The 24,545-nt window shown below is 42.1% G+C and overlaps 1 non-coding gene across 1 annotated transcript; it reads right to left on the bottom strand.

Moving 5' to 3' along the window:
• Positions 1-18,302: 18,302 nt before the first annotated feature.
• Positions 18,303-18,445, bottom strand: LOC147731679 (small nucleolar RNA SNORA16B/SNORA16A family). The gene has a single exon (XR_015308834.1). It is a non-coding gene; the product is annotated as a small nucleolar RNA SNORA16B/SNORA16A family (small nucleolar RNA).
• Between the last annotated feature and the right edge of the window lie 6,100 nt (positions 18,446-24,545).

The following is a 24,545-nucleotide window of genomic DNA, read 5'->3' as shown; positions in this document are numbered from 1 at the left end:
CAAATACATCTAAAACTTATGCGAATATGTTATCACTCTTCTCTTAAAAAAACCATGTCTTGTCTTTTTCTCTATTTGTTTATAGCATTAGTCAAGAAGATACCTTTGTGTAAAACGTGATTCTGATTCACCATAAGGTGTTTTTATGACAAAATTCTATTATCCTTATCTTTAAATCTGTGGAAATAAAATGACAACAATCACTGACCGGCACTGTTATTCCAGTACACTATATAGTATGACCTTCGCACTAACTTACTAAATAATAACTTCCAAAAACATATGAATAGTATTCACAATGTTCACTGAGTCTTAACATGCTCTCAATAAAGTTCTTTCTCTCCTCTAGTGTTTTCTTTTTATGCTCAGATTTGTGATCGTGGCGACAGAAGAGTCCTGGATTATGTTATGTTATGTCATGTTAAGATAGTTTATAGCGCGCACAGCTGCCCCAGCAACGGGGCGTCCCGGCGCTTAAAAACAATACCACAAATACTGCATGAAAATCCCAGCACAGTTCAAAGACAGGGGACAGGGGCACCAAAGGAGCAAAGAAAGGAGAGCCCATAGTGAGACAAAATAGGTTTTTATCGCTTTCCCGAAGATCAGATAATTATCCATGCTCCGGATATGAGAAGGAAGGCCATTCCAGAGCTTGGACGCCAGTACCCGAAATGAGCGACCACCAGCGGGAACCCTCATCACGCGTGGTATTGAGGCCAGGTTTTTGCCAGCAGAGCACATTGAACCCCGGGAAATGTAAAGCGAAAGCAGGCCTGACACTATACCAGAGGAGGGAGATTTTGAAATCTTGAATGCAAATCAAAGGGATTTAAACTCCACCCGTCTCTCCACTGGTAGCCAATGTAGCCGCCAAATGATATTCGAGTTGGAACAATGACTTGGCATATCAAGGAGCATTCTTACGGTGACATTCTGAACCCTCTGTAGTCTTAATATCTTAGTCTTATTGACCCCGAGGTAGAGCACATTGGCATAATCTAAACTAGAAAGAACAGATGCTTCCACGATGGTCTGCTGAATAGAGGGATAAAAAAAACAGCATGGGTCTAAGGCAACGTAGAATGCCAAGACAGGTTGCCGCCACCTTCTTAGTTTGGGTTTGAAAACTCCATGTTGAGTCAACCCACACACCCAGGTTTTTCACCACTTTTTTGGAATAGGAGTGGGTCCCAGGGAGGAGAGCCACCAATGCCAGCTCCATAGCTCATGATCCTTTCCCACCAGCAAGACCTCCGTATTTCTGGCATTAAGTTGTAGACAGTTGGTCGTCAGCCACTCTGCTACAGCTGCTAAACCACTTTGAAACGTAGCAGCTTCGTCCTGGCAGCCATTGGAGAGAGTGACTACGAGCTGAGTATCATCAGCATATGACACAATCGTCAACCCTCTCCTTTTGGTTAGCAAGGCCAGCGGTAGAACGTACAGGTTAAACAGTGTAGGGCTTAGGCAGGGCCCTGGGGAACCTCCTGTTTGATGGAATGCAAAAAGGGGGAGCTGAAACTTGAAAGAACCTGTCTGAAAGAAAAGAAGAGAGCCAGGTCAGAGCGGCGCCCGTAATGCCAGCCTCCCACAGCCTTTGTATCAAGATTTGATGCGAAACCATATCAAAGGCGGCACTAAGATCCAGTACGATCAGTGCCGAAGACCGCCCTTCATCCATAGCAGCTCTCAGATGTTCGGATACGGCTAAAAGAGCTGATTCAGTACATAGATTGGGATGGAAGCCACACTGAGAGGAATCCAAGATGTGATTTTCCTCCAAATAGTTAGAGGGAATCGTGTTAACATGAGCCTCTGTGATTTTAGACATCCAGGGTAATAGAGATGGGACGAAAATTCTCCAACTTAGTTGGATCAAGAGTGGGCTTCTTTAACCCTTTCGATGCTGATGACGAGCTCAGCTCGTCATCACCCACGGGTGGCGTTTGCTGATGATGAGCTGAGCTCGTCATGTAACGCAGCTTTTAAAAAAAGCCGCACAGCGCAAAAATCGCCGCAGCAGCGATGCGGTTAAGAGCGGCCTAACAATAGCCTGCTTCCAAGCCCCGGGGACAATAGCCCTAGCCAGAGACAGGTTGATAACCTGGCCCAGCGATGTCAAAAGAGCAGGCAATATTCTCCTCAGGTGTTCCGGTTTCATGGGATCGGTAGGAGAGCCAGTTTCGATCTTCGTGCACAGTAAGACAAGTCCTTCCTTAGTAATAGGAGGAAAAGTGACTAATGCCTGAGCAGGAGGAGGTAGATCCTCACAGTCGCTAGCTAGGGTCGTTGATAGAAAGGTTTTATAGATGTTCTCCACTTTGTTCATAAAAAACATGGCTAGGTCCTTGCAGTGCTCACTAGAATTCACTATAGATGTCCTGGGTGTCCCTGCATTTTTCAAAGTAGTAATAATAGAAAAAACCTTCTTAGCAGGGTTCTGACTATTTCTAATCTCCTCCGAGTAGTAGGAGGCCCGTACTTTCTGAACCGCCCTGTGATTTTTCTTTATAGATTTATGATAATTGCCTTTCAAAACAATATCAAAATCACGCCTCCATTCCCGTTCCAGTCGTTTGCATGCTTTACGCATGGCCGGTAGGGTACCATTGTACAAAGGATTAGACTTGGTCATTCACCCCTTCGACCACTTAGCCGAAACCAACTCATCCAATGGAAGTTTAAGCGAGTTGGTAAAGGCATCATTGGTCCGATCAGGCTTGTCTGGCCAGCAAGGCAGACTCAATGAGAGGCATGTGCCAAGTTGATCAAAATTCAGTTTGTGCCAAGGACGACGGACAGTACAACACTGCTGGGGCCTACAGAGTGGCACCCCTACAAGTTCCATGGTGATCAAATAATGATCAGTCCAATCTAGAGGGGTAGGGGTTGAAACAGAGAGAACCGGAAGATTAGAAAAAACAGGGTCCAACAAATGGCCTGCAGAATGAGTAGGACCAGGGACCAATTGAAGCAGTTGGCAGGCTGCGAGGTCCATAATAAAGTTAACTGCATCCAGATCATGTGGATTGTCAAGGTGGAGATTTAAATCACCAAAGATCAAAAAGATGGCATATCTCATAGCCAGAGTACCTACTAAGTCTACCAACGCAGTACTTCCCTCCTTGGAGGGACCCGGAGGGCGATAGACTATCGGCCCAGACAGGGTAAAAATGGGGTTGAGAATAATCCCAAAGCGACCATATTCAGAGCCAACTACCTCTTCCTTGACCAATGAGCATAGGAGATGGGCTTTATAAACAACTGCCACCCCCTCCCCTGGACTCTCGGTTGATGGTGCAAATACTATAGCCAGAGGGAAGCGCAAAGCCTGGCTCAGCTAACGTATCAGCTGACAACCAGGTTTCTGTCAGGAAGAGAGCATCCAGAGACTCATCTTGAAGTAGATCAAACACATCTAAATAGCATTTCACCAATCATCTACAGTTAAGGCTAAGTATTTTAATGCTTTGTCCTGACCCCTACATTTGTGTAGGCAGGCTACTCATGATAACTTCCGAGTCATAGTCACCAATCCTACAGCAGAAAGAGCCCATAGGAGTAATAGGAGAACAAGGACAGACCGTATCCATTGAAGATTTTATCATCATGAGTTTATCACGGGAGTAAGAATAAACAGTTTCCCCAGAACCGGCAGGGTGGCTGGCAGCTGGCATTGTCCTGGCGCGGATGGGCGCAGACAGGCTTGCCTTTGGCGTGCCATCGGCGCGCCCGCTGCCCACGTCCGCTGCGCGTTCGGTCCAGCATGATCTTAAATAAGGCAGCAGTCAGCCACTAGACCGCGCAGCACCGGAAGTGGTTTCACGTGAAGAGAGCCTCAAAGTGAAACTAAAGAGGCACTCCCCACCGCACAAACGGTACAAACTGTGACCGACGGGGAAGCCTCACAAGAACATAGAGAGGTCAGCCCCCAAGAGGTAAGAACACACCGTTTGTTGAGCAATAGAATGTAAAGCAGAGCACAATTAAAAACAATGTTACTGACAAGGATTAAAAATACTGTAGCTGCAGATGGTATAGCTGCAAGAGATCACAGAACCAACCCCGTGCAGCAAGAGTCACAACCAGCATAAGTGTAGCATTTATGCTCAGGGAATCAAAGGTAAGTCATCGGAAGTTTCATTAGGCACAAATATCTGTTCTTTCAATGTTCGGAAAATCAAAGAATACACACTTGCAATAACAAATAGAGTTGGTAATTCCCTTTTTTCCTTTATGCGCACTTCTCTCTATGCGAGCATTTTCAAAGATCTTACTTCATTTATGATTTCTATTTCTTTTGTAGCAAGATCGGACAGGTTTTCCCTTGGGACTGGAAAGGAAGATTCGCTGTGTTAATGTCACCATGGAAACCCTGCCGAAGCTGGATCACCGCTGAAACACTTCTCGCGCTGGAAAGGTGCCTTGAAGATTGCAGAGGAACACACAGGACTGGTGCTGCTCTAGAAATCAGATGAGGAAAAGGAATCAACGAGCTCAAATTAGTTCTTTTGTAATGTGGGGCCTTTTATACTGTTTCTTTGGGTGGGGTTCTCCAGTTAGGGTGTGGTTAGAAAAACATGGGAAGCATGCTTTAACTGCCATTAAGACAATGTGCTGAGTATGCAAATGAGCCCCTGAGCTCAAACTGATTATCCAGTTTATTTCTCCATCAGGTTGTACAAAAAATGTCACTTTGGCCTTTGCTTGTGCAAAAGGAGCCAACTTGAAAACCCCTCAATGAAAAATATAAAACAAGGAACATTATTCATGACTAAGTAAAAACAAAAGACTAACCCTGGGCAAAGTACTACGCTATGCTTGCGTAGTTTACAAAGTTTGGGCTACAACACAATACGCGAATTGCACGTAGCACAGTGCAAATATGTTGTAGCACAGTGGTAATTTTTTGCTTGCTTGTGGTCCTCAACGTCAAGTTTGCGACCACAAGCGAGCAAAATGACTTTTTCCTCATTCGCAATCAGCAACATCAAGTTGCCGAGCGCGAGCGTGGAAAATAAACCTCCCAGCGAGATTCTTAACGTGAGGAGGTCAGGTTTCTCATTCCGAGTGGTTGCGTATGCTCGCAACCGCACGCGATGAGAAACTACCAGTTGAGGCAGCTGCCGCTCAAGTAGAAATCTACTAGAGCGGTAGAAAACAACTGCTTGCACTGTGCAAGATGCGGTTTACACTGATTGCACAGTGCGGACAAGCATCCGGCACTGTGCAATCAGAATGAACAGCATTTTGCACAGTGCACTACGCAGATCGCGTAACTCGTGTAGTGCGAAGTGCACTTCGCGTAGCTTCGCGTAGCTTCGCGTAGCACTACTATGCCCAGGGTTACAAAAGACACACAGGACCAATACTCATTACACAATATGCGGCTGGGCTATGTTCTTAGTACAAACCCTAACAAGCCAAGACCTTTTGAACTTACTCAAATATGTATAACATGCTAACATGTGGGGCCTTGCAACTAACTCTCTTCATCCATTGGTTTGTTCTTGTGTCATTTACATTTTGCTTCTGCCCACTACAGCATTCTCCTTAGATACATTGTATTAGATATTAAAAGGCATTCACATCATCTGAGTGAATAGGTTATTGCTGAAATAAACACGACATTACAAACCGATAGATTTTGACTGGCTTGAAATGCCTGAGTTTTAAATAGACTGTGACTGTGCTTACATTTTAGCACTAGAAAAAAAGCTTTCAAACAGCTGTGTTTAAGCTGTCTCACTGAAAAGAAGCTGTCTGACACAACAAACGGAGATTAAACCTTTTAAGACATTACAATGCAGCAAAGGGTTTTTCTTCTGAGCAGTCGTGGGAATTGACACCTGCTGGTCAGAGCACATCTGAGTTAATAACACATAGCTATTTCTGGTCAAGCCACACAGGAAAACTGCCGGGTCTACTAGATCTTAACTTAGTGCAAACCTAGTATAAAGGCATATTTTAAAGACTGCTGATTTTAAAAGTTAGAAAAAACAGTTTCATTATTTTGGATACCAGAGAAAAGGTGTAAACGTAGGGATTTCCTTTCTTGTTGCCTTTTTACATAAGCACATGTGTGGTTCTGATGTTAAATAATTACTGTCCTTTAAAAGTGACACTGACTTTTCATGTTTCAAGTAAGGCTTCTGTGCTTAGGGTTATAAATGAATACATTTAAAGGCGAACGGGAAGGAATGAGGCTTGCTTTTCATATGAGGAACAATCAAAAGGTATGGTGATCATTATTAAAAAAAAATATTTTTTTGACTATATGAGGACATTTTTGCTATTAAAAACAATTGAACTAAACATTGTTTTGGATCCTTATAATATCTAATACTCCTACTGTAAATAATATTGGACTCCTAGCATCACAGTTTGAATTTTAGCACCATTTTAACCACAATGTGGGGAATAAAATGTGAAATGTCACTTTACCCAGGCATACAAAACTCTTTTTATAAGGGTGTATCTTATACATTTCTGATCCCCCATCCTGGGATATCTAGAAGACACTCTGGGGGTCCCTAATATGCCAACACATTGTAGGGTATCCATTTTTAAGTGCCAAGTGCCCCTACCACCAAAGGGCAAAATAAACTTTTTAAAAGCAGTCCTGCCACTTAGAGCAGTTTTCAAACTGATCTCAGGCTTCAGTAATGCACACATGTAAGTATAGAATAAACAGCTGACCTCTATACTGCTAGACTTAACACCACACGCTGCACACAAATGAAAATAAGTATAAAAAAACAAGCAGAAGTGATTATCCTACCTTTAAATTATTGGCAAACAGGTACGGAACATGACTGCCCTTCAGCTGTGAGTCTCCATCGATGCTTTGAATTGGAAAGTCCGCCTGGCGTAGCCCTTCTCAGGCAGGGGATAACAGGTTTAAGGGTCAGAGGCCAAAGTCTATTTTTGGAACTAATCAACCCTACTGAACGTGCAATTTCCACATAGATAGCCACAGTGGCAGTATGTGATTTCTACATTACACTATGGAAGCTTGTAATGCTGAAGAGTAGTTTAATCAACTGATTTCTTTGTATTACTTAAATATCCTGATTCTCACACTATAGGGTAAAGCAATATAAGTAATGTTATAGGTAACATTAGCTAAAGGAAATATTGCATATTCTGTTAGGAGCACTTGGGGATATCACTGTTTTCTTGAGACATAATACAAGTGTAGGAGATATGCAGGTGGGGTTTATTCTATTGAATAACATTATCAAGGGATAGCAGCGTTTGTATATGCAGAGAATAGCTCTGCCATGTATATAGCACTAATGATTTTAGTTTAAAGATTACTGTGTAAGGCTACAATAAGGAGGCAATGGGATTTAGTTTGCATTCATGCGCCCTCATGTTACACTAGCACAATTGCTAAAGGAATTGGTGGTTGGTTATTAATGTTTTCTAACTAGCTCAATGTACTATTTACCTCCTACAAGTTTGCTTGTGCCAGCTGCCAAAACTAGGGGTAGATAGTGTCGACAGAAGGTAAACCTGTTTCAGGTTTCCTACTGTTGAAATGGGGGAAGGAGGCTAGCTCCGCTGCAAATTAAGGGTAGGCAAAATTATGTTTTCTCTCTCTTTTTCTCACTCTCTTTGGAGCCTGTCTAAGATGTCTGGGAATTGGCCATGAGACATTTAATTGGCAATTCAGTAATACTGTTTTAAAATTAATTGGTAGCATTAATAAAATGAATACATAAATATGCCATGTTACTGCCCATCCTGTCTGATGAAATTATGAAAGGATGAGTAGTCTAGGTTGCTGTTCCCTTATTTGACCTATAAGGGGAACTAGATGTGGAGTAGTTTTTGTTCTAAAATTCTCAGGTGATAACACCATTATTGTTTATGTTATTCTCATGCTACATACAGTTTTGCAAGGGGATTGCTAGTCTTTCTATTAGCTAGTCTGTGTAAATAAGTTGACAGCCCTTATTAGAGCTGGTAAATAGTTTTTTTATTCCTTAAAGATAATGTTGCTAAGTCCAGTGGTGAAAAGTAGAATGTAAAAATGTCATAATGTCAGGAAAGACACCCACGTGATCCTATGCAAAGATGTTTTAAGGAAAATATTGTTTTATAGGAGTTTATTTGTCACAACATGTTCTGCTGGAGAAGTTTATGTTGAGTTTTGTTAGTTATTTATATAATGTTAAATTAGCAGTTTTAGATTTTCCAGCTGCGCCTATAACATGAGAGCATGGTCTAAAGTGTACAATGTAGGAGTCGTCATGTAAGAAAAAGTAATGCAAGGTTTATGAGTAAAAGTGTAGAACATTTCCCTTTTTCTTGAGGTTCTTCAGATGAATAATATAGGAACACACAAATGAAAGGATTTGGAGTAAGCACTGGGATGTGAAGTGTGTACCCCTGCCACTGTCTTGGGCGAAATACGGGGTCACAAATCAGAAAGGAGAAGTCGTGGATAAAGTTTTTGATGCCCAGCTGAGAGTCACAGACCAACCAGAATGGCAAGGAGGCTTTTGCTTGAGGTGACCCCCTTTGAAATAAGGGTTGCTTCAGGTAATTCAGCATCACACCTCTGAATCCTGGTCTTAAAGTGAATGCAAGTCTGCACTTTTGTTTGTTGGTCAAGAGATACCTGGGCACACTGGATACAATCTTTGACCCCAACAAAAGAGCAGTGCGTCAGGGGAGCAATACAGGAGTTAGAGAAGAGCTTGAGTTCAGGGTACAGGTGCTGTGCCCTTGGTGCCTGTTAGATTAAAGTGAAGACAACTGGTGCACTGCCTGATACACCGGACAGGATCCAAGAGGATCCTGAAAGAAAGACTTTTTCTTATCAAACTGGGCCTTGACTGTTTTTCTTGAGTTGCGAGTTGTGCATCTCCATCGTGGGAACAACAATACCCTTTCTGTGAGGCTCAAATGGAGACAGGGAGAAGACTCCCCTCTGGCTGGTTGTACAGTAGCTTCAATTTCCCAAGGACTTCTTTTTGTTAGTAATGTACCCTTTTAGTCGTTCCATTTTTGAGGAGGAGCAGCCCTTTGCGGCTACTCGTCCTAATTCTCATGGCCCTGTGTGGTCCTCCTAGTCCCTGCAGCCTGGATTGTTTTTGTAATAATGCTTTAATATTTGCATCAGCAATAATGTTTATTCTGCAAGAGAAACGTTCTTCTGAGCAGTTGACAAATGCTACTTTGCCCTTTCCTTGAGTATAATAATTGATTCTCTAACCCTCATAAAAGGAACACTGGAATAGTCTATTGAATTTTTTTTTATTAGATATGTGCAGTTGGCTATTCTGAAATTGAAATAGATGGTCACTGAAATACATAGGAGCCCTGAAAATGTATTTTTACATAGAATTGTACTAGATGGTTTTGGGATTTACTTTCTGCTTAGGGTTGGGAAAATATTGATGGTTCTGTAGCCATTACTGTTTCCCTTGTACTCCTGCTTATACCTTATCATACCAAGCTTAATGACATGTTTCGACTGTATTTGCCCACCTAGCAATGGATTAGAATATTGATGAATTTATGAGAATAAATGTGCAAAAAAAATTCTATGTTCATTCTAGATCATAGGAATGTCTTTAGCTCATGCTAAAAGGACTATCTGTTAAAGATTGGAGGAAACACTGTTAGCATGAGCTGAAAGCCATTATGTTCTTGGCAGCCATTTTAGTTAGCCTTGTGCTGGCCATGTGCTTTCTCCCTCTTCCAGAGCCTTGCACATGCTCAGAAAGACCTGTAGCTGCCAGAATGCTCTTAGTGTGTAACTGTCAGGCTATTCTTACTGATAAGCAGTTTAGTTCCTCCTCCCACTTTGTTGAGCAAGCAAATTTTTTATACCCATATTAGTCAAATAGTGTACTTGAATGTGCCAGGACCTCCCCTTGGTTTTATGCTGACTGTATAACAGATGCATATATAAGGCCCCTGTTCTCAGTACTCCTTAGACTGTCTCCTACAGTGGCATGAGGGTACTGTATGACGCAGTCTCCCTTATGTGAGGTTAATAAATATGTTCCTTTGATATTACAGCTTCTGTGCCAATCTCTTCTTTGTTGGTTTTAAGGACCAGGTGTATCAGTGAACCCCTAAAAAGGTTTTTCATTTCTACACTTCTTTCTTTGTTCCTTATTTTCTTCTCTCTTCCCTTCTCTCTTTCTTTCTGCATCTCTTTCTTTTTTGGTCTTTTTTCCTTCTGTCTTTATTTGCCCCTCTTTCTTTCCTTCTCTCTTTCCTTCACCCTTCCTTCACCTTTCTTTCTTTCTTTCTTTCTTTCTTTCTTTCTTTCTTTCTTTCTTTCTTTCTTTCTTTCTTTCTTTCTTTTTTCTTTCTTTCTTTCTCTCTTTACTTCTTTCCTGTTTCCTACTTTCTCTCTTTCCCTCTCACTTTCCTTCTCCCTTTCTTTCTCTTCCTGTCTCTCTTCTTTCTCTCTTTCTTTCTTTCTTTCTTTTTCTATCTTTTTTCATTTCCTCCTCCCTTTCTTGGTCTCTTTCCTTCTCTCTTTCTTCCCCTTCTTCTTTCATTCTCTTTCTTTCCCTCTCTCTCTTTTTCTATCCTTCTTCCTCTTTCTTTTTTCCTTCTCCTTTCTTTCTTTCATTCTTGCCTTTTTCATTCTTTCTTTCTCTCTTCCTTCTTTCTTTCTTTCTCTCTTTCTTTCTTTCTTCCCCCCTCTCTCTCACACACACACTCTTACCCCTCTCTATCTCTCTAAAAGGCAAGAGGCTTGCAGCCAATACCAAATTGACTGACGTTTTAAGTTGTTCCTTATTGTGGCTGGGAGTTCTATGGTAATGTGTGTGTTTTTTAGACCAAAACATTTTTTGGGCCTGTAGAAAATATTTTTTTTTAGATTGATGGGGGCTCCGCATGTTCCTAAACAACATAGTTTTGCAAAAATCATGACAATTCAAAACAAGAATTGCCGGAAGGCTGGCGGTCAATGCTGGATCTATTGGTTTTGCCAGTGCTTGTTTTTGATCTGAATCACTGGAATTGGCATAATCTAACCTTAAGTGAAACATATTTAACTATAGGCAAACGCACCAAGCCCAAATGCTGCATAAAAGCTGCATGGGGTGGAAGAAGTGATCTCAAGAGATGGAGTATTTTCTAACAACAAAATCCACACAATGAAAAGGAGTCCATAAAAAGATCAAGCACTGTGAGTCAATAGAAAAGAAAGCCACAAGAATTCCCAAATGCTGCATTGTTGTCACTTCTTTACATACAAGCACTCTGAACTATAGCCGTGGCATATGCAAACATGTAACAGTATGGCCATAGCAAATTCTATGTATTATGAATTTGCTGCACTCCCCTATTACACTGTCTGTTACATAATTTGCCAACGTTAACAAATTGAAAACATTTCAAACTCAGATGTATCAAAAGTTATTACAATTTGCTGCATGTGGGGATTAAGCATGTGTCAGACACTAAAGTTAATTGGCCGCCTTAGGCTGCTGTTTGATAAATCAGCCCTTTGAACAAGTCACAATGTAGTCAAGAATGCCTAAACATCACTGCTGAATGCACTGGGGGCAACCTTTTGTCTGTGTCAAGATACACAAACATGTAGTTCATAAATTGAATTTGAATAGGGAGGATAGATGTATTCCTTTCTGTCACATTTTTTGCTTTATCTTCACTAATACCACAAGTCCAGATCCACATCTGGCACTGTTATCAAAGTGCCTCCTATTGAGGCACAGACATATTTGATATAAAATGTACTAGACGGTTCAGTATAGTTTTTTAATGGAATGAGAGGCTGCCTTGGTGTGGCAATATTTTCCCTTCCTTGCGTTATAATTTAGCCAACACTGCCACCTTATTTGGTCCTCCATTGGCACCTAATTTCACTAGATCTGAGAATAAGCAATCACCAATTTAGTGTACACCACTAGGAGTCGTAGAACTAAAAACGTATTTACTATTTCACAGTTTTATATTGAGGCTGTTGCTCCCAGCCTTTAAAATAAAATGCTTGGCGAACTGTTACACAATAACTTAGCAGCATGCTCATTATGGTCTGGCTTGACAGCGCAGCTGTCACCAGACAATTATGTGAGCATCACTAGAAAGGGTATTTGGCTCCATCCACATGTTGGGAGCCAGGAGGTCATGTTTTGATTGGGCCGAGGTAGTGTGCTTCCACAAAAAGGTGCTTGCCCTCCAAACAGACTTGATCATTCTGTTTATCCAGCTGCCTAAGCTTGAAATTTCAGGGGCACTCACACGACTTTGGAATGCTGTTAAAGTGTCTTAGATAACTATTATGTTCTTTTTATTTGGCAACAGCACAGATAGGAGAAGGACAGTCATTAACCTACATGTATTTTTAGGTCTGGATTCACAGTGCAACTGTCACCTGACTGTGTAACTTACACCAATGTTATTCAAAGTCCTTTGCTTCCACACAAATTCTCTATATTCCTTTGTTGTTTACTTGTAACGCTCCTTATTATCATACAACATTCCTTGAAAGCAAGACCTATTGGCATTGTGTTTTATTTGACAACCTTAGGTTGGTCTTCCTTCTACCTTTCTTGTCTTCTTTATCCACTTTTTCTAACCTCATTTTGCGGGGATTGGAACTCTGCGCACTTTACCACTGCTAACCACTGCTAAAGGGATTGTGCTCTCTCTCCCTTAAACATGGTAATATCAGTTCATCCCCAATTGACATACCTAATTTACTTATAAATTCCTCGTAAAGTGGTACTCCCTGTACCTAAGGCCTGCAAATTAAATGCTATTAGTGAACCTGCTGGACTGATTGTGCCACCCACTTAACTAACCCTTTCACCATTTCTCAGGTCTGCCATTGCAGAGCCTGTGTATGAAGTTTTAAACTGCTATGTTAACTTGGCAAAAAAACATTTTGCCAGGCCCAAACCTTCGCTTTTATACATATGACACCCCCCTAAGGTAGGTCCTGGACATCACAGAGGGTAGGGTGTGATTAATTTAAAAGGCAGGACGAGTGCTTTTATGTTTTACATGTCCTGGTAGTGAAAAACACTTACATTTGTTTTTTCACTATAGCAAGGCTTATATTTCCCATAGGATAACATTGGAATTACTTTATTTTTTTTGTGTCATAATATTTTATTGGAGTTCAAAGATAGGCAATTTCATAGGTTACAAAACAATATAGTAAATATAAATCAGTATGTGACAAATAATATACACCTGTAATATATTAAGGAAGATGAAAAAAGGAGGGAAAGGATAAAAGGAGAAGGGAAAAAGCTATATATAGGGAGGGAAAGAAAAGAGAATTAGAATTTCAGGAATCGCACAGAAAGAGGGTCCGCACCTGCTGGAATATTTGTTCTTGGTCTTGTATTTATTTATTTATGTATGAGCTTGTACCGCGCTGGAATCGACTCCCGAAGGAGTATCTCCGCGCCAAGACAAGAAAACAGCTTAGAGATGGAAGAACTGGAGAGCTAGAGGAGGTGCTAAGATCGGAATAAGAATGTTTTTAACAGTTTCCTAAATGTCAAATGATTGGTGCACAGCCTAAGGGAGTCAGGGAGTTTATTCCAAAGGCATGGGCCCAGATAGGAGAGTGCTTTTCCACCCTGTCTAGCCCTTCTAATGGTTGGAATTTGAAGAAGGGGCTGGTTGCTGGAACAAAGGTTGCGCACTGGGTTGTGGGGAACAAACCTACCAGCCAGATATGCAGGGCCCAAACCATGTAGGCCCTTGCTGACAACACAGCAGGTCTTAAATTTGATCCTTTGACAGATTGGCAGCCAATGGAGTTTTTCCAGCAACGGTCGTGAGGGGGATCTAGGCGGTGCGTTTAGAACTAACCTAGCGGCAGTATTTTGTACCACCTGGAGCCTACTAAATAGGCTATCATTTGCTGAAAGCAACAGTCCGTTGCAATAATCCAGGCGGCTGAGCATGAGGGCCTGAACAAGGGTCTTTATAGCAGTATCTGGTAAAAGAGGAAACACTGTACGAGGAAGTCCTATTACGTGAAAACAGGACCCAGCTGTTTGATTTACGTGTTCCTTTAGTGAAAGACCCTGGTCTATCCACACACCAAGGTTCTTAATAAATTAAATATAAATTACCTGTTCATAGGATGCTGTCTGTATCATCGCAACCATCCAGTCCTCTTTGGAGGGAGGGCTAGGTGATAATACAGCCTTAAAACACATAGTTTAGCAGCAGTAAGTGAGCGTGTAAGAGTCGACTTTGAGGTTGTGAAATAGTAGGAAAACTTCTAAAGTCATGTAGCAAAATAGTGGCAGGTGTGAAAGGGAATGAAAGAGGAATAGTTTCTAGTAATGTAGATCCTATTTGCTGCCGAAATAGTTTTATAAAAGGACATTCAAAAATTATATGCAGGAGGTCACAATTAGCTTCAGAGCATCTCCAACACCTAGAATACGATGATAATCCAGCTTGATGCAACTTTAAGGGAGTCCAATGCCAATCATGTAAAGTTTTAAAAACACAGAACTTTATTCGTGCTTCACGAGTGCCCTTATCCAGAGCTTCAAATATGTCTGGCCAGGTATCTTCGTCTATGGTGATATGAAGCCGTTCCTGCCATTTATCACGGAGAGAAGCAAGAAGTGGCTGCAAATATAAATGGTTAATCAGAGATCTATATAAACCTGAAATGACACCTTTCCATGGGATTACTTTATTACATTTAATGAGTGATAACGTTTGTATGGGAGCAGGTATGCTTTTCATGTTTGGTGTCTGAAGAGGTGTACTTTAAAACCCTCCTTAATGGTAAAGACTTTAGGAATGTTGGCTTTTTCTGGTACTAACCATTTGCTGTACAGCCTGTTACTTGGTCACATGACTATGTGTAGTTCGCAGTAGGCCTCTGTGCATTTCTCCTAGACAGCATCACAATAAAGAGTCTGGATGTTGGCAGGATGGGCCATATAGCTTAATGGGGCCAGAGCTGTCACCTACCACACTTGCACTTCAAAGGTACTGACCTAGTTCACAAAAAGGGCTTCACGCTAGCATATTGTGCCCCCAGACTGACTGCAACTAGGTCAGGGAGACAGTACATTTCAGACACCCGTGTAGGGGAAAACCCCAGACGCTTTTACTTCATCAAAGAGACCCCCAGACCCACTCTTCAGTACACTCCTGGACCTGTGGCTACTACAGAAGAATGATGCCCTGCTGTCCTGCTGCTTGAGGCCAGCCTGCTTGCTGAGGAAGAAGACTGGACCTGCACCCATCATCCAAGGTGGAAGTGACTTCTAGGAATAGCTGACTGACCTCTTGTTCTACACTCCAGGGACTAATCAAGCTCTAGGGGCCTCCCTGCAACTACCCAGCTGATAATGCTGCACTGAACCTGCCCCATGACCGGCCTGAGTCTGCTGGCCGTTGCTGGAGTGCACTGCTTATCCCTCATAGGTCCAGGACACTTGGTGTGGTATGGGTTGAGCTCCTCCTTGAACAACAGATGAAATCCTGATGTTTTGAGCTCTTCGCAACCACAAACAGGCTAGTCCACGCCAAGATCTTGCCGCCCCTGCTGACCGCCAGCATGAAACTCCGGTGACTTTGACTCTTTGTGCTACAGTGACTGCCAGAGATGCCTGGCAATGCGAGATCTACGCTTTGTGCTACAGCATCGAGAGCCCGGGATGACCACTGATGTGAAGCTCCAGTAATGACCATCTGTGAATCCCGAGGGGATACCTGAGCTACAGCAATGACTGTTTGTGACGCCCAGCATGTTGTTTGCTATACATTGAAGACCGTCCGCAAAGCTCTCACTGCTCCCCAAGACCCCCTCCACCACGAACTGGTCTCTTTGTGCTAGACCAATTCCCTGCATCCAGCCCATGCTCCATTGTGGTCGGCCCTGTAATGCATTAAATGTTACTCTATTTTTCTCAGTTTTGTGTGAGGATTCTTGTGTTCTGTTTTAACTTGATTATTATTTGAGTGCTGCATCAATACTGCAAATATTGCATTTAAGTTAAGGCTTTGTGCCAAGCTACGAGAGGTTTAAGCATAGTTTAATTTAGTGACTTTTTATGGTTCACACTGACAAGGATTGTGGTTGTTGCTTGAGAGGGGTTAACAATCCCCTCAACCAATAACCCAATTTATCACAGTTATTATCAGTGATCTCATTCTCTACTACAAGAGTTTGCATGAGGGACTTAAGTGCTGAGTCTATCATATCTGACTCTTATGAACTATGCTGTTAGAAAAAGAAGAGAAGTCAAGCGGGCGAAATCAACGGGCATTATTTCAAAAGGCACTTCCACTTGCAGTGTTCAAATTAAAACAAGTTACATTTCTGCTCTCAGAATATATAAGCAGCCATGCCAATGTCTGAGGCATGTCTCACAGACAGATCAGCTGATTACACAGGCAGTAAGTGGAAGGACAACAAACACTGGCAAAGCCAATAGGTATCACCTTTGGAGAGGTTATTTTTTTGTTTTCTCTATTAAACTGTACTTATGTGGTAGTTATGTAGTTACAGTAGTAACTTTATGAAACACTTCCTACAAAACTGATTGGCCACACATGTGCCTCAGTGTCCGCTTTTACTAGGGCTAGATTTCTCAGGACGTGGTGATGGCAGATTGCACTACTCTGCCCCGTTTATGGCATCTCAGAGGGTAGGCAAGCGAGCTAGTCTCTGTGCTGGCCCGCCACCGTTGTGAAAAAACGTGCCTTTCGGAAGAGGCGTGATGCTTTATAATATTCCAGTCACACTGGCCGCCATTTTCTGTGACTCTGAATGATATAATGCATTCCTGAAACGTGAATATTTTATTATTGCTGCACAAATCAGAGCAGGATATTACCGCACTTCAGATATATTCTTTTTTTTCTATTGCAATTGAACAAATATTGCTTGTAATGTCCTTTTCCAGTGTAGAATATAGTTGTTCCTTAGAGTGAGTGCACAAAGTAAAATGCATTAACAACCTGTCTACAGAGTCGGGCAAAACCAGTAAATGAGTAAACGAGCATTTGCAATGTAATAGGTCTCGCATTTGCGAGAGATAGAGCTATTGGCGTTGTAATTGGCAATGTCATTTACCCATGTGTTTTTGTTTGCAGTGTAGGGGACGCATAAAAAAGAAGACGACTGTTCTCCAACCTGAGCCTGGTAATAACAGTCAGCCTTGTCCATGACTTTAGGATCTTTAAGAAGAGACTAGTGGGCAGAGTACAACACCAGGCAAAGGCATATTTACGTCTTTGCAGTTGTTACTAGCTGGTGGAGTGGCATGCACACAAGTGAAAGTGAGTCACAGTGCCATAAAGAGAATTTTGGCTTAATAGCTAGTCAATCAGATGCTTTTAAGGGACTAAATGATGAGCCATTAGAACACTTGTGGCTTAGGGGATCCCACTTTCACGCAATAAAGCATACCTCTCAAATAGTTGGCTCGCGAAAGAGCATGAAGCCGATTTTTAAAGTGGTGGTTCCATGTAAGTAAATGAAGGAAAATGGTTAGAGGGCGATATGGGATGGAAGAGGGTGACCCTCCCAAACCCTAAGGAAGCACATTGCTATAAGATGAGCCAATTTTATTGAAAAGACGTACACCCTTCAAGCGAATGTGTGATAACAGGTATGAAAAGTTACCCCTGGTCATGATGAGATAACTCTCTGCATGTTCTCTTTACTGTCCAAAGGTGGCAGTGTCGTGTATACACACAGAGGAGCTGCAAATTAGCAAGTCCTGAAGACTCTCTGAGTGGTTGTAGGTGGTGAATTCTGGCCAAATCACTTAATCTCCCCATGCCTAAAAAATTAATAAATTAATGAGAGAGTGAAAAACTTTGTGTAATGTAACTGTCAGTTGCTCATGTAAATTGCTATAGCACCTACTGTAATATTGGAACGTGTTAATGCAGTATATGTTGGAATGGCTCCTCAAATTTTATTACAGTAGGGCCTACGCACAAGTGACTGCCCTGAGTCCCTCCCCAACCCTGGGGAACTGTGTTTAATTGACTGAAAATCCAGCACAGCCGTCCTGTTTGAGGACTGCGCTATTACTTTGGATTCAATTCATCTCCTGGCCACTCTGCATATATGCCTTTTTCGAAATGCAAGTCTATAAGTAAAGTATACAGTACTGTCGGACACCTGTTGCCGTCATGCATAACAATACTGAACTGACCTAATACTCAACCCAGTTGGGCAGAGACCAGGCCAGTGGCAGAAACTGGTATGGCGTACGAAACCAAACGGGTCATATGCCCAATCCTGTTGTGTCATTGCTGCGTCATTCGCTTACAGTCACAGCTATTAGTATGTTTCTGTTTCCCTGCAATGTTGCTAGTCCACTACACAGCAAATGGAAACTAATGACCGACAAAAGACACATTTGCTTTTAGCACCTGTTTGACCACACCAGCCACACAAATTAATGCTAGCATGGCTTCGATCAGGGCCTTGATAAAACCACAGACAAACATGACAACTTGTATACATTAACTTAACTCACGCCATTAATATAAAGTGTTAAACTGAGCTAAGCAAGCCATGCTCTGGCTTGTGCCTCCCATCTATTAGGACTAACACAGTGTACTCAATTGCGTGTAGATCTAAAGATTTAACTAACTGTATGAAAGTAAACGCACAACTAAATAACATCACAGTTATAAAATTGACCTGCATGGAACCATACTACCACAAACTAAATTCGAATTCGAAGGTGAACAGAAAGACTAAAGGAGTGTAAATTACCCTGCAACTTCTAGTAACGTGACAAACCCAGTGGGTAGTCAGAAATTCAGTAACCCGTTTTTCCATAAAGGGCAAAAGAAAATATGCGTTTGTAAAAGGGTATTGTATTACGGCAGTTATTGTGTCCACTTGAAACAGATATAGAAAAGTTGTCATTTCAATTTCAAATCCAATGCCATTTTCAATTGTTCAAACTTTCTGCTAAGATCCATCATCGGGGAGGTACATGATGTGGAATTATAAGCCAATTATGTTGTGCCCATCAGCACTAATGTTCTCATCAGCCAGCACTCTCAGCTGAAGAGGAGCCAGGTGCAGTCAGCCATGGAAGCAACAAAGGAACAATTAGTCGAGGAGGGAGAAGGGTGTGTGTGGCTCAGAAGTCATGGAAACGGACACATCCCGTAGACAGCAAGAGGATTTGCATGGTTTCTGTAAACACTGGCAATGCCACTGCTAGCTTTGAGATTGCAGAACAGTAGCAGGCAAGGGCACAGAGACTCTGTTTATTCCTGTTCGAATGCTACATTAAAATGCAAGCAGCTACGGGTGCTAAAGTTGAACAGTAACACAAGCAGGAAACCAAGAAAAAAATGGTCCCCCAAATGACAGATAAATAAACAAAGTATAAAGATACAGAACTTGGTCCCTGCTCCGTGATAGGAAATGAAAAGCACAAAGGAGGGACAAAGAGGAAAGATTTTGGACGGACAATACATGTAACAAATTCAAAGCAATAGTTGTGATGAAAGCCCACAAACTGTATACAACAGGTCTCGAAGGATCAACCTCAAAATAGATATTTGGAAGCACAAAAAATAGGAGCAAATATGGAGAGATGGGTTTTTGGGGAAGGGAAGCAGCCCATGTGTCAGGGAGCTAGAAAACACATGCACTAAAATTTTGTGCGGAAAGGAATAGAAAGAACGTAGGGGCATATTATCAAGGACAGGCGATACAGTATCGCCGCTTTTATCGGCAGGAAACTGCCGATAAAGCGGTGATAATGGCCTTGATAATATGCTCTATGAATTCCAATCGAAACCCATGTTAGATGTGAACACATCTAACATGGGCTTCGATTGGAATTGATAGAGCATATTATCAAGACCATTATCGCTGCTTTATTGGCAGTTTCCTGCCGATAAAAGCGTCAATACTGTATCACCTGTCCTTGATAATTTGCCCCGTAGTTCTCTAAATGTGATCAGTGGAAGTATAAAAGCAATCCAATCAGCATGATGTTAAACAGGCTATACTCCAAGAGATTGAAAAGAAGAAGAAAGAGAATGCAAGCCATTAAATAAGAATCAAGCAATTGAGAGGAACAATAAAGCCAACCAATGGTAAGCGATGGATGGGCTATAAGTCCATTGTACACTTTTGGTAAGGCCACAAAATGTTTTCAGTTACCTGATGACTTTCACTGTCTGGTAGGCAGGACCTAAAAATAACCTCTCACACACAAATGGAGCCATGGATTTAAGGCCTGGACAGAGAAAGCCTATGAACAATCTGGGCACAGCTTTAGATAGTTGATGAGAAAAAGGAATTGAGGGAGCAATACATTGAACATTAAACTGCTGACACAAATGGAAATACATAGCAGTAATAAAAATAATGAAGTACAAAACAAGGGTCAGAGAGGACTACACACTGTGGCAGTAGAATAAACAATGACTGCAGTGCCACAAACATACCATTTACCGTGTCCCCAGAGAGCACAGGTGGTGAGTCCAGTGAAGAGCTGGGTAAGTAGGTGGTCGGCGGGTCTAGTTTGTATTATCCTTGTAAAGTTATCTTAGACTTGTAGTTGTTATTATTAGTGATAGTAGTAATACCAGTAGTACTAGAAGTTGTCTTTACAGTGGTAGTATTAGTCATGTCTAGTAGTAGTTTAGTATGTAGTAGTAGCATTATTAGGTAGTAGTAGAATTACTAGCATTGACATAGAAGTAATAATAGCAGTTACTGTAGTGTCAACCGCAGTAGCAGTTGTAGTAGTAGTAGTAATAATAGTAGTGGTAGGAGTAGTCAAATTAGCAGTAGTATTACTAAAAAGAGTATTATTAGAAGTTGTGAAGCTGATGGTTGTGTTGGTAATAGTAGTAATAGTCGAAGTAGTAGTGTTCATGTCAATTATGGTACTAATAATAGAAGTAGTAGTGGTAGTGCCAATAGCGGTAGTAGCAGTAGTGGTGGTGGTGGTAGTGGTAATGGTATCAGTGGTTTTAGCAGTATCACTAAGTCTTGTCAACCGTGCAGCAGGATTTCTGATTTCTGCTTCTGCACATTGTTGTTACACTCACAGTGTCACAGTGTCAAAGTCCTGAAGGAAACTATGATTGCTACACACGGAAGAGTACACTGGACACACTTGGAGGGGTGGATCAGCTATCCTGAAGTTGCGGAACTGGCATAGGAAGGTTGTATTCTCGGTGCAGTGTCTTGTACACAGTTCCTGTGTTATCCCCAATGGAATGTGGATTACCTCTTTGGAATGTAGCTCATTCCATCATCCTCACCAGTGTAGTTGTCCATCATTTTTCCCAATCAGAATAATAAAGCGAATTGAATAACAACGCAGTGCAATCCGTGGAGCTTGCCTCACTCCCGCAGGCTCCATGGACTGTGACAGAGCCTTATATTACGGAGCTTACGCGAATTACTTGCATGTTTAAAAGTAGAACCTCCTTGAGGGGCTTATTTATGGGCCCTTGCATCACTTATGCACCGCCGGTGCGTCTCTTATTCTGACGCACCAGTGGTGTAAAAAGTGATCCATGTTGCTCCATATTTACAAAGTGACCACCTAGGTAGAAGCGTCACTTTGTAAACTCCTTCGCCACATTATACCTGCACCAGGTATAATGTATGCAGGGGGGCATTCCAACGCAGGAAAGGGTCGTAGAAGTGCAGCAGTGAAATCTATGAGAGTTCACTGCACCACTTCTAGGACGCAAATGTGTCAATATCATACGCCTTGCTCATGAAAGGCGTAAGACTGACGCAGGCACATTTACCATGGGACTTGCCCATGTGTAAATGACCTATTGTTGAAGTTGCGTCACTTTCGGGACACACACAAGCAATGCGTCATTTTCGCGTCTACAGATACGTAAGAAATACTGACATATCTGTAACTCCTTGCATCCTGATGCGTCACACTGTAAATATGATGAATCATTGGTGTCGCAAGAAGGATGCAATGAAAAGTGATGCATCGCTGTTTTCTCGGAGCGATGCATCACTTTTCATAAGTGAGGACCTCAGTTTTCTATCACAGGCCTCATGTGTGTCAATAAACCCTCATATAATTGTATAGTACTGGCCTCGATCCCTAATGCCTCACTCGTATGTATATCACTTGCCTCGTGCGTGTCAACACTCCTTTCCTCGTCATTAGTCGTCAGTCAGCCGTTGGAACTGAGAAGTGATAGGGCAGGGAACCAAAGCAGATTAATAGAATGCTAATAAATATTAACCACACACTCTGATATTTAATAAGCATAAAATTGCTGCTTGTGTCACCAGGGCTAGGCAGCAGGAAACCTGATGAGGTAATTCCAAGGAGGCACCGCTCTGTATTGACAAAACGTGTGGGTCGGAGACCGTCACCCGGATTGGGCAATGACATTGTTGCTGTACCAGCATGCCCTTGATTATGGGATGCAAACTGTGGGGTGCCGGTACCTGTCGTGTCGCCATGCCTGACTCTGTCTGTGATTTCCGAGTCAGGCATGGCAAGAAGCGGAAGGGAGGAGCGAGGTGCAGGGGCACCAGTTGCAGTGAGGCGAGATAAAATAAAGAAGTGTATAACTCCAGCTCGTGTACGCGTATCATTTGAGCGTGGGACACGAAAACTGGCAAGATGGAAGGACACACCTCAGAAGCACACGAAGAAAAGAAACGCTGTTCGTGAGGTGTTGCAGCCCCTAAAAAAATAGCGTTACCATCAGAGTAAGCGTGCATGGTAATTCAGCACACATTCCGGCCCACAACGAGAGCGCCCTGTGGAACAAACCCCCGGAGCCCATCTACATGAACAGTGCACAGAATTGGGGTAAGAACATTGATTCCCCACCAGCAAAGTTGGCATGCAGAGATTGGTTCGGCGGCCATTTTGAGGTCAGTCATACCTCCTAGGGAAGCATTGCCACCAGCCTGGCGACCATTTTAAGGTCAGGCAAAGAACAAAAAGTCCCCCTGGACCCGCCAAAAATATATTTTGAAGTCTTGTAGACGCTGCTGTGAGTTGTCAGGGTGGGCAGTGAAGCCAACAGTACTTGATCATGACCACTCAGCCTGATTCCTCATCTGACGCACTGCCAGGTCCAGCTCAAGCCATGCCACACGGATCTATATTAATGAGGGTATCATTCCTGCATCTCCCCAAACCTCTGATGCTGACCTCTGGAAACAACATGGGTCCTAAGTGGAAGAGCTGGTTAGAAGACTTTGAAGACTTCATGAAGGGCTCGCAAGTCAGTGACCCTGACCATCAACTCATAGCCCTACGGAACCTGGTGGGTAAAGACATCAGACAAATTATCCAAGAACTACCTCCAGGAAATGCTGCATCGTACACAGATGTGAGAGATGTCTTAAACACAATGGGCCCGATTCACAGAATGAACTTAAGACTCAATCCTAAACTTACTACTATTTTGGTATTCACAGAATGCACTTACTCATTTCGGTATTCACAGAATGCACTTACTCATTTCGGTATTCACAGAAGGCACTTACTCATTTCGCTACACACAGAAGTTAGTAGTCCTAACTTTAGGACTCCTAAATGCCTTATGTGAATACCGAAAGTCTTAAAATTAGGATTTTTCTCAGTTTAGTAGAAGTAAAGTTAGGACTCCTAACTTTAGGACTCCTAAATGTGTTTTGTGAATACCGAAAATCTTAAAATTAGGATTATTCTCAATTTAGTAGTAGTAAAGTTAGGACTCCTAACTTTAAGACTCCTAAATGCCTTCTGTGAATACCGAAAGTCCTAAAATTAGGATTTTTCTCAATTTAGTAGTAGTAAAGTTAGGACTCCTAACTTTAGGACTCCTAAACTGAGAAAAATCCTAATTTTAAGACTTTCAGTATTCACAGAAGGCTTTTAGGAGTCGTAAAGTTAGGAGTCCTAACTTTACTACTACTAAACTGAGAAAAATCCTAACTTTAAGACTTTCGGTATTCACAGAAGGCGTTTAGGAGACCTAAAGTTAGGAGTCCTAAATTTACTACTACTGAACTGAGAAAAATCCTAATTTTAAGACTTTCGGTATTCACAGAAGGCATTTAGAAGTCCTAAAGTTAGGACTACTAACTTCTGTGAATACCGAAATGAGTAAGTGCCTTCTGTGAATACCGAAATGAGTAAGTGCATTCTGTGAATACCAAAATAGTAGTAAGTTTAGGATTGAGTCTTAAATTCATTCTGTGAATCGGGCCCAATATCACAAGACAGTGACGAATGTGCGTGCATGGTGGCAGACCCACACCGGCTAAAGAAATATCCCCAGTTACACATTCAAATGGGATCATTCTGCCAAATTTGTTCTAGACACAGGAGCATCTCTCAACTACATCTGCACGACTGAATACGAGAGGCTGTAGCCGAAGCTAGAACCAGCCGCAGTGCGCGTCTACACATGGATGTCCAATGAACCACTGCCATGCTTAGGATGATTCCCCATATCATTGACCTACAAAGACAGAACAATTCAGGCTCAAATTCACATAATAGAAGGCCCTTAAGATGCTGACTGCCTTCTCAGCTTACCTACAGCAGAACGTCTGAAGCTTG

Source organism: Lissotriton vulgaris, chromosome 2_1 (assembly GCF_964263255.1).
Source record: "Lissotriton vulgaris chromosome 2_1, aLisVul1.2, whole genome shotgun sequence".
NCBI lineage: Eukaryota > Metazoa > Chordata > Amphibia > Caudata > Salamandridae > Lissotriton > Lissotriton vulgaris.
This window is presented reverse-complemented; position numbering and strand designations above follow the sequence as displayed.